Below are 12,215 nucleotides of genomic sequence, written 5' to 3' on the forward strand. Positions count from 1 at the left end.
AAATTCTCCCTTCTCAGCACATCTCTGACTCTTCTACCTCTGCCTTCCTTTAATCTCCCTATTGTAAGGTCACATAATTAGCAACCTTCTGTCTGCAACATTAATTGTACTTGGCCATACAAGGGTGCATACTCCCAGGTTCCAGGGATTAGAAAGAGGACATCTTGGGGATGGGGGAATTATTTTGCCTAACAAATGAGCCTCCTAATAGAGTTTGCTTAATTGTGTTTCAGAACCTGTAAGCATGCCATACCTGATCTAATTTAGCTGATGCTCTCCTAAACACCTGAGCCATTCTCTACTTAATCCTTAAACATCCAGCATAAAATTCTCCACAATGAAATCTTTCTGCTACCTCCACAGTCCTATCTCCCCTTAAACTCGTGATTTAGACCAAATATTCACAGAATTTTTTGAACAATAATTCTTTAATTTACTGTGTTACTCTCATAATTCTGTTTCCTGTGTATTTTTACCCCACCAAAAACTTTCGTCTGTATGGGAAAAAATATTGTTTACAAAGCACTTATAATAATATAAGTAAATTATTATCAAATGATCTAAGGTTTAAGAAAACAGAAAGCAAAACTGAAAATACAGTTCATCTAATCATTGAAAGAAATGTAGAGAAAAAGATGGGAATATTGAAATGACCACATAGTAATGTAATTAAGAGGTTTATCTCCTTTTGTAAAGCTTGTTTTCTCCTGTGTTCTGCACTGTGGCAGACATGGCCTTTATCTTTTCTGCCCACCCCTGAGTTCACCTGCAGCTGCAGAGGACAATTCCCAGACTGAAGGCAGATCGCAACCTCAAGACCTGTGTCTCTCAAATTCTCTTCCCATGAGTCTTTCTCCATCTTCTTTGGAGCTTGCTTAATCTACACACAAACTGCCTGGAAAGGCCAAGGAATCAGTGATAGGCAACACACAAGAAATGAGGGATAATAGCTGGTGATAAATACGCCAGCTTCCCTATCCCATAGCATATGTAAGGTACAATTTACACAATTACCAAGAGGGTCCCCACTGGGATTAGCCACAGTCACCCACAATGGCAACCCATCCATCCATGTATGCTTCATTGGTTTTTCACTTTTCCCCATTTCCCTTTCCTCATTTCAGTACTTTTGCTTCCTTGGATCACCTTCTTTCTTCTTCTTCTTCTTTTTTTTAATGTTTGTTTATTTTTGAGAGAAAGAGACAGAGCACAAGACGGGGAGACTCAGAGAGAGGGAGACACAGAATCCAAAGCAGGCTCCAGGCTCTGAGCTGTTAGCACAGAGCCCCACGCAGAGCTTGAACTCACGAATGGTGAGATCGTGACCCAAGCTGAAGTCGGACGCTTAACCAATTGAGCCACCCAGGTGCCCCCCCTTTCTTTAAGTTTATTTATTTATGTTTGGGAGAGAGAGAAAAAGCATGAGTAAGGGAGGGGAAGAGAAAGGGAGAGAGAGAATCCCAACTAGTTTTCTTGCTGTCAGGACAGAGCCTGTTGCGGGGCTCAATCACAAAACCACAAAATCATGACCTGAGCTGAAAACAAGAGTTGAATGCTTAATCAACTGAGCCACCCAGCTACCCCAGGGGTCACTTTCTAGATAAGCCACATGCTGTAGGAAAACTGCTCAGCTATACAGTACCTGGTACCTGGCAATATCACAGGTATCTACATAGTCACAGGCTTAAACCACAACTTAACCAGAGTCTTGGTAAAACACTTCATATTCTATCTGAAACATGAGAAGAGATCTGTCAGGAGCTGATATGAGGCCATCTCTGACTCGCCTCCCCATTGACCATCATAGGATGACTTCTCACCACCTCCTACATTCTGATGTGAAGGACCTTCTACCTTGGCAACATCAGAATAGAAATGGAGAATATGAAATCACTAGCGCAGTAGTCTAGACTTCATCTAAACTGCTGCAATCTTCTGGGTCCTTTTCTTTCCATGTGTGTGACAAGGGTCAAGGATGGCTGACCCCTCTGGCTTGTGCTTCATTTTGCTGTAAGTAATCAATTGTATAACCTAAAAGTGGTTCAGTTTATCTTTACCATCTGAATTGTCATACCTTGCCTTTGCCCTCTTTTCTATGTGTGAGCTGGACATCCACATCCAAGTCTCAGGGTCTGCATGTGGGGGAACTGAAACTAAGATAGACATATATCACTTTTATAACTGGTCACTATAGGATTTTTTTAAAAAATCTAGATATAAACATATCATACTATATGAATTTGAATTTGAATTTGTAAATAATGTATAAATGTAAAAGCAAATAAGACAAAAAAACCCCAAAATGTAAATAATTATATATCTAGGAACAGGGATATTTATTATGGCTTTTATTTTCATCTCTCTACTTTTTACACTTTCTAAACTCTACATTAATTCTTTTATAATGTTTTAAAAACATGTTTTTAAAAAATGGAAAGAATATCTGAAATATACCTGGCAAGTGCTTTTATTCTTTACATATAAATGTTTATATATGTCAACATGTAAAATGTAGACATCCTAAAATAAAAGTGAACAAAGGACATGAACAAGCTAATCACAAAAGAAATATAGATGTTAATGAACAAGTGCAAGGCAGTTCAACCTTAAAGCATCGTTAATCAAATAGACAAAAATTATAATGAGAAGCCATTGTTTGCTATTAAGTGGGAAAATTAAATGGTAATATTCAATGTTAGCAGGGGTGCAATGGAATAGACATTCGTATATACCATGTTAGAAGTATAAACTGATCCAAATTCCTGGAGGCATTTTACAAAGCTTTACAAATGTTCAATTTCTTAACATGGGTGATACCCTGCAAAAGAATTTTCCTCTGGGAAAAGCAGAGATATTCACAGAAAGTTCTGCACAAAAGAGTTATTTCTAACTGATGGGATTTTTATGCATGATTTTCATTTTCATACTTTTCTGTAGTTTTCAAATATTTCCACTAAACATGGAGAGACACTAATAAGCAGAAAAATGAAGTAAAAAAATACTTTTTATTTTAAAAGATAAAGCATAAACCAACAATTGTATTTCACAAAAGGACCACACCCTTTTGCTTTTCCTATTTCCACCCCATTAAAGCGTACAAGGATGATACAAGTGAACTAATTTGCCACAGCAGGCCACGTGCAGAGAGAAAATAGACTTCCCTGTCATCTCTGCCTTGACATAGAATCAACATGGTTTTTCTCTAAAATCTAAAATCTAAAAGATAGAATGACTTGGCAGCATAAGTGAACTGAAGGCAATTTTCTCTCTCTCTGGATCTTAATACTCAGTTACGTTTCGGATGTCACCTACAGGTATTTTCTGCATTAACAACCCCTTATTTACCACAGCTAAAACACATAATGGATATAGCCAATTACTCCGAGAAATAGATTAGCACATGCTTCATTCTTCATACAATGAATGTTAACATGGAAGCTATGATGAGGAGAAAAATAATGATGTTTTCTTCTCAGAACATGATAGCTTTGACTTGAAGAGCTGGAACATTTTAATGTCAACTCCCTTCACTTGACAGATCAGGCCTTTCTTGTTCTTACGAACACATACTGAGATATTCTGAATTAATGTTAAGATACTCACTTCCTGGAACGTGAAGGGATTTTCTCGTATTTGCCAATAAGAAAAAATAATCTAACCATGTCTTAATCAAGTCAGCAATTTCTTATACTCATAAATTTTGTCAAATCTAAGATGCCATAACTTAAGATGCATCATTATTTTAGGAACTATAGAAAAACACTACAAACTATGAGAAAGTGCACACCTCAATTATAAGATGCACACCAATTTCAGAGATGCTCAATGAGGGGGAGTATGCAATTTAGACGTTTCAGCCTTAGACTGGGGGCAATTCTTGTTCATTTGATTCATCTTCTGCATTCTGATGTATGAAAGGAACTGACAAGATTAGAAACATATTCAAACTTAACCACTCAAAGACTAGCAGTAGAAAGTGAGATCCAATCTCCATACCATGGTACATTGCCTATGAGCAGTGATGTGTTAGAGCCAGCCTCAAACCAGGATAAACAAGCAGGTTGTCAAGTTGTCAAGACTCATGTGGTTTGGTTGTTACAGCAACTAGTAAAAATTAAATTATATTCCCTTGAATTAAATATATTCTATTAAAAACAAGGGTAATAAATACTCAAAAAGCATCACCTCCTAATTATTTTACTACATCTTGCTATTATGTATGCTCTCAAGATTGTGTCTAATGTGTCTGGAGAGTTGAAATCCTACCTACTGGTGATCTACAGCACATCTCTTTCCAGTTGTGCATTCAGTGATGTCACAGTGATAGCTTGAGATCAGCCAAAGGTGGGAGTATTCATACCATGGAAATCAGCAAATGTTACCAATTGGCTCCTTTTCCCTCCCTAGAAAGCCTATTATTAAACATTCGCCAGCACACCACTGTGTACAATAACAGAAAAGTCAGGTTCTAAGATTGGTAGTCTAGCTACATGTTATACATATTACACATAAATTTACATTATACATATTACACATAGAATAGGAGGGAGGGATACTACAAAGAAAAAGCAAAATTTTAACACTGACCTCAAAACAAATTGAGGAGGTTTTATACACACACACACACACACACACACACACACACATATCTTTATACACATATGTATATATCTTTATATACATATATATAAAATATATGTATATAAGTACGTGTATATATACACATATATAGCGTATATATGTGTATATATATATATACACACACACACACACACATACACACACACACACACACACATACACGAAAGATTTATTTTATTTGAATTATTCAGTGGGGGGAGAAAAGGTTACTTGAATTTTCAGCATTCAATTGTCTGAATGACCTTCTTACCTTGACTGCTTAATAAAATGAAGAATGCTACACATTGCAATTTTTTACCATATGGAACCTCTAATTTGAGGGGGAATACAATTTATCCATAGTTTCCCACTAAATGAGAGACAATATTACTATCATTTTTCAATGACAACAACCTGGCATGGATTTGACTACATAATGTTGCCCTCGGAATGACCCTCCTCATCTACAGACCAGTGACATCCAAATAGGTCAAATAAAATTTGTATGCTGAACACGGATTACTGAAGCAACAATCTTTTACAATTTTCTATCATTTCGTGAAGAATTATATTAAATGATTTCTGTATAAAATAGTAAAAACAAAACAAAACAACAACAAAAAAACATGATCTCATAAGATGTCAAAGACTGCAGTTCACTGTCCTTTGCCTCCTATCTGAGGACTCGGGTAACCTGAGGAGGTTTATTTATGAGAATTCATGTAAATTCCATTAGGCTCTTCTTAATACCCACTGGCACTTTAGAGAGAATATATTTTATTTTATTTGCATTTACATAATACAATTTGATAGTCTCATATTGTATAATTTCATTTCACTCAGTTCATTTTTTAAGGGAAACGAATTTCTTGCAGCTTTTCTACAAAAGAGACCCTATTGAACTATACCCAAATAATTCACAGAGAACTGGTTGCCATGGCTATTCAGAAAAAAATAAGACACCATTGCTAATAGAAATGTTGAAGAGCCTGATTTCCAACCTGGATTTATAACACTAGGTTTTTGATCATATGAATTAATGAAGCCAATGCAGCACCCACTTGTATTCAAGGAACTGAAGACAAATCCTCCCTTTCATAGTTTTTCTTAAATAAGGTGTAAACACTTAGAACTAAACTATTAAAAAATTAGAGTTATCCCTATCACCTGTGTTGACTCTGTTTTTGCTTCCTAATGCAACGTTACTTTCTCCTCTTTAATGTAACTCAAGTTTTCACTAGGGATTACTTCTGACCCCAGAGTCATTAAACACAGTTTGTCAGTGTGAACAAAGAGAAATAAAAGTGTGACAGAGTATGGCCTCTTCAGGAAATGTCACCAATCCCTTCATTACTGGGACAAAGGTTCCCAGCAAGGTTGGAGGAGAGAATGACAAGAGATAAACCTAGAAAGCTACACTGGGAAAGACTGTGAAGGGTCATGTGTATGTGGTGATAAGAAGTCTGGCATTCTCTTGTAATGCAGCCAAGTGTCACCAAATGTAATTTTTTAAATAGAGTACAATTTTTAAAAACACTTTATAAGCTTCGACTTGGCGACTGAGCGAAATGTGTTAGAAAAGTTGCTTGAATAAAAAATACCAACATCTTAAGACACAACCACAATAATCTGAGAAGGAAGTTGTACTGTGAAATAGACTGCAAGAATCACTGCATAGACACTCCTGTTTCCCATTTTAAAAAATCCAGTCATACTACTGATGATACAGGAGCTTTGTAGCTTTACTGAGGCTTAAAGACTTACAGGTTTCTATTTCACTGCCTCCCCACTTCATGCTCCTCTAGAAGCTTCTCCCTACCCACACACACAGCTGCAGGATGAAATGCTGGTGCTCCCATTCTCCATCTTAAGTATTCATTTCTTGGTAAGCAACCCAGTCAAGCCAGTCTGCCCTTTCTAGTCCCTGGAATTCTGGAGAGGAACATTTTCTCCATCTTATAACACATATACCTGGATTCTCCTCTCTGGGTATAATTAGTAAAAGCCAGTTTTGAACCTTTTCTTTAGTTTCTGGCAAATTTTGTAGACTTAAAATAGTATACATTGTTTTTAAATACATACCTCTCTTGCATATATACACATACACACACACACACACACACACACACACACACACACACACTATAATATATATATAAATATATAAAATAATTTAATAAAAGTATTTGTCTTCACCTAGTAGTTGGGGGGAGGGCATGCAGGGGGATCCCATTGTAGAGAAATTTTTCAGATTTATTTTTTGAAGAGTTTTCTAAAGAACTATATCTGAGATAATAAGGAAATACTGTTTCAAGGGAAAAGAAATAGTGTTTTTATAAGAATAGATCAGACTTCCTTCTGACTCTTCATTGGGACTATATATTGGAGTTAGAAAGGGAATTAATGCATAACAATCAAAATCTTATTGGACTAGGTGACCTTTTTAAATTTTCATTTATTTTTGAGACAGAGAGAGCACACAAGCATGAGTGGGGAAGGGGCACAGAGAGAGGGAGAGAGAATCCCAAGCAGGTTCCACACTGTCAGCACACATCCCAACATGGGGCTTGAACCCACGAACTGTGAGATCATGACCTGACTCAAAATCAAGAGTTGGATGCTTAACCGATTGAGCCACCCAGGTGCCCCAAGAGTAGGTAAACTTTAGAGGGAATGGTTTTCAATCTTGTTTACATCCCCATCATATCAAAGCAATACCCAATCCTATCATCAGCAGTAAAAATAGCTCATTATAGCAGTACTTACTGGGGTGGGGGGGAGGGTGATCTACCTCTGCTTGGGGTGGTTCATATCCCAACCTAGGGGCAGGAGGGGAAATTAATGGATGTGTGAATTTTTACAAAGCTTCCACGTGAAGCTGACATCTTTCAACCAGCACCTGCCATCTCACCCATCTCCACCCCTACCAGAAATAGTCTCCCCATCCCTTGCTTTGAGTTAGTGTCTGCTTTAAGCCTGGTCCACAAGAAGGGGATCTGAGACCTGAGGCTCCTACCAGGATTAAATTGAGTTTTGGTTGGAGTAGTCAGATCTGTATTCATATTCTCACTGTGCTCCTCTGACATGAACTAAACTCTGTTTCTTGATTTAAAGCAAACTCCTAGACAAAAGCTGAATTCAGTTACAGACAGCTTTTTCAGGCCAACACAGTGATTTTTTTTTTAATGTGTTTGGTTGTCTTTAGATAGAGCATAGATTTTCTAGTTCTCTGTAATCATCTCTACTCTCTCACATACCAGGTTTTATTCATTTGTTTGTTTTCTATGTGGTACCTAAAAGGGATTTAAAAAAAATTTTTAAATGTTTTTTTTAATGTTTATTTTGAGGTGGGGGGTGGGGAGGGAAAGAGAGAAGGAGACAGAATTTGAAGTGGTTCCAGGCTTCCAGCTCTCAGCACAGAGGCTGATGTGGGGCTTGAACCCACAAACCGTGAGATCATGACCTGAGCCAAAGCTGGATGCTTAACCGAGCTACCCAGGGCCCCCCTAGAGTGATTTTAGTTGTGACTTCCTGGTTAGGACAAGATATTTTATAAAGATGTAACACATGGGTTGCCTGAGTGGCTCAGTTGGTTGAGTGGCCGACTTTGGCTCAGGTCATGATCTCATGTTCATGAGTTTGAGTCCCACATTGGGCTCTGTGCTGACAGTTCAGATCCTGGAACCTGCTTCAGATTCTGTGTCTCCCTCTCTCTCTGCCCCTTCCCTGTTCACACTCTGTCTCTCTCTCTCAAAAATAAATAAACATTAAAAAAATTATAAAGATGTAACACACTTTACTTAAAAAACAAAGGTTTCCTAACCAAAAGTATGTCATAAGGAATATAGGGACAGAATTGAGTTTTCTCAGGAAAGTGTAATTATTCTATTTCATTGTCTTTTCATCAAAGATCTTGCTCCTTCCAGGTCTATCGTGAGACTTAAGAGTCGTAGAGTAAGTTTGAGTCATCTGAGTCTTGTTGTAAAAAACAAAAGGCCTTTGTCCTGTACCTCAAGAGCTGCCTGAAGGTTTCAAATGAAACCTTGCCATCTGTGTCTCTGACACTTTCTTGCCATTACAAATTAGGTCACACTGTTCCCATTGGTGTGTTAACATGACAACCTTCCTTGACTCATAAAGGCTATAGTTTTGGTTGCCCCCAAATTATATGTTAAATCCTATGCTCAATATGATGGTATTTAGAGGTGGGGTCTTTGGGCGATGATTAAGTCATTAGGGTGGAGTCTTCATGAATGACATTAGTGTTCTTATCAAAGAAACTTCAGAGAGCTCCCTTCCTCCTGACGTGTGAGGAGGACACAGAAGAAAGATGGCCAGGCAACAGGTTCTCACCTGACACTAAATCTGTTTGTACCTTGATCTTGGACTTCACAGCCTCCAGAACTGTTAGAAATAAATTTCTGTTGTTTATATGCCACCCCATCTACAGTATTTTTGTTTTAGCAGCCTAAAGGAACTAAGACAAAAATCAAGAATTTTCTTACCACTTGTCTTATTGTCCTATATCAATATTTCTAGGTCCTTAAGAAACTTGTTTCTGGGCTTACTATGTTTTTTTTTAAATTATAGACCAACAAGATAAAATGATTTAATGTTATAGAATGCAACAATCTAATATAGTTGACAGAATTTGACTCAGTTTCTGCCAAGGGATTATTATCATTGAGAGTGACATTCAAGAATGTCATAAAGATAAGAAAAGAATGCAAATATGTTAAGGGAAAAGACTGATTAACATGACATAGAACTCTATAGTACAGGTGAATCTATTCAAGGCCCTTACTTGAACACTGCCAAAATGTTCCATCACTAATCTTACCTTCAACAGGCATAAGAAAAAAATATATCCCTCTGATTTGAAATAATTGTAAAACATTGCCCACTCTTTCCTGGAGAAACGCTCATCACTCTGTGACAGCTTTGAGTTGGAAAAGTTGGTGTTCCAAGGAGGTTATTGACAACCACATGTTTTCCCTGCAATTCAGGAAGCTACCATTAGGTGGGTAGTATTACACCAATTTTGCTAAATAGTCCAAAAAGTTTATGACCAGTTTATGGAAATCAAGATAATAGCATTTTTTTGCCCTCACTTTTGATTTTCAAATGTACTTCTTTATTAAGCATAAGCACTGAATATTATAGTGGTTGCAAATTTTTCTTTCATATACCTAGGTATGCATAAAATTTGACTATATAACTTTACTTAATCTCATTTGGCCCCAATCTCAGTCAGTTTGGAAGTCTCCGCTCTCCTTTGTTTATGTCCTGTGGGTGGGGAGGAGTTAGAAATCATCTACTGGCATACACTAAAGAAAGGTTAAAACGTATAGTTTGAAAAACAACTACATCAATTTAGTAGATCACACCAAATGCATTTAAATGAAAGAATAGAATAGAATGAAAAGAAAACATAAGCCAGCATCATAAATATTGTTTTATGAACATTTTATGTATCCTGGAAAACAATGTAAAATGTCTTATTGTAGACAAAAATTGGCCATGGGCCAAAACTGTCAAAGAAAAACCATAATGGGGCATAATGGGGCACGTGGGTAGGTCAGTCTGTTAAGGTAGGTCAGTCTGTTAAGTGTCCAACTTCGGTTCAGGTCATAATCTCATGAGTTCATGAGTTCAAGCCCCCACATCAGGCTCTCTGTTCTGTCAGCTCAGAATTCACTTCAGATCCTCTGCCCCCTCTCTCTCTGCAGTTCCTCCATGCTCTCTCTCTCTCTCTCAATAAATAACTAAATAAATAATAATAAACAAACATTAAAAAAATTCTGCATAAGACATTGAACTACTGTGTCTCCAGACATGAGGTCCAAACACTGCCTACATCTTCTGTAAACTATCATCCATAAACTGTCATCTCTGCAGTGCCAGATTTTTCTCACTTTCAGGCCTCATACTGGGATGCACAGAAACATGTGGCCACTCTCCCATCCTACTTGAGAACAGCAGAGGGCTTTCTGAGGCTCTGTGAAGTCCTCTCTGCCTAGACACGCCAACATAGATATTTCTATTCTACATGCCTTGACTTCTCAGGAATTCAGGAGTGATTTCCTTAATAACTTGCTGTCTCCCTGGGCTTCAGTCCTGAAGTTAAGGTTTCTGTTGCCACTTATCCTGAATACCCAAACTTACCCAAGGGTTTTAATTTCTGCCCCCTCCCTTCTAACCCAGGGAGGGGGGTACAGACCCACTTATCAGGCAGACACACTTAGATCTCATATTCTGCCTTCAGATTCTCAGACTCTTTTTGTCTCCCAGTCCTTGAGATTTTTATCTAGTCTGGGAGAAGAAAAACTGTCTTTGGTGGTATTTTTTCATAGCTCTTGTTCATAGTGTAATTGCATGGCCCAAAGTGCCTCAATACTCTGGCTTTTTAAGCCAATACAAATGCCCAGATTCTTCAAACTCAAAAGCATTTTTCTTTCAAAACTATTGTTTCTCCCCCACATTTATAAGCCTATTTTTAAAACTAAAAGCTAAAAATTGACAGGTTTTTCCTTTCTTCTTCTGTAACAACCTTTCCCCAAGGCAACGGATACCTGAGTCATATGTTTCAGCTTCACTAGGAAACAGGTTGTGGGTAAAGAGGAATTGCCGGACATGAATTACATTTCTAGTATTTCAACACTATTTCTAATGATCAAATTTATTTTTGAGACAGAGAGAGACAGAGCATGAACGGAGGAGGGTCAGAGAGAGGGAGACACAGAATCTGAAGGAGGCTCCAGGCTCTGAGCTGTCAGCACAGAGCCTGACAAGGGGCTCGAATTCACAGACTGTGAGATCATGATCTGAGCTGAAGTTGGATGCTTAACCGACTGAGCCACCCAGGTGCCCCACTAATGATCAAATTTAAAAGGATAATAGTTAAGGAAAAATTCAAAGATGTGTGTGTATGTGTATGGTACCCTCACACTGGTGTTGCAGTTACAAAATATGGTTTAATCAAATTCTATTTTTATCCAAAGATTGAATGGAAAAATTCTTTTAAACTTTCCTTGAAAAATTACATAATAATTTTTCCCCAAACCTCTGATTACCTCTATCCCCATTGATTAGTAAAGCATTAAAATTTTCTGCAGTGACTTGGGCTTTCATTCAATGTTAAACTATGCAAATTTGCTATGATGCAAAGTAAGATGATACTGAATTGTTGCCTCCTGTATAACATTTAGAAAAAGAATTGTTTAAACCTCCCCAATTTGTAAAAGCTTACCAAAAATCTTATAGTTTGAGAGGTGGCAAACCAACTTGACTGTTAACTAAGTGGGTATGGGTACCATTGCCAAATAGATAACCCTTTCATGTAAACTATGAATACCTACCCAGTCTTTCTTCTGTAGCATGTAAGTCACCTTTGTTTACTTGCATCAGAATATACAAGAAATTTTTTTGAAATTATTTTCTTTTTTTTTCTTTTTTTATATTAGAGGGAGAGATAGAGTGTGTGAGCGGGAAAGAGGGGCAGAGGGACAGAGAGAGAGAGAGAGAGAGAGAGAGAGAGAGAGAGTCTTAAGCATGCTGATGCGGGGCTGGATCCCATGACCCTGGGATCATGACCT

Source organism: Lynx rufus, unplaced genomic scaffold (genome assembly GCF_022079265.1).
Source record: "Lynx rufus isolate CCGP_SWC_20201006 ecotype Redwood Valley unplaced genomic scaffold, mLynRuf1.p SCAF_2, whole genome shotgun sequence".
In the NCBI taxonomy this organism is placed as follows: Eukaryota; Metazoa; Chordata; class Mammalia; order Carnivora; family Felidae; genus Lynx; species Lynx rufus.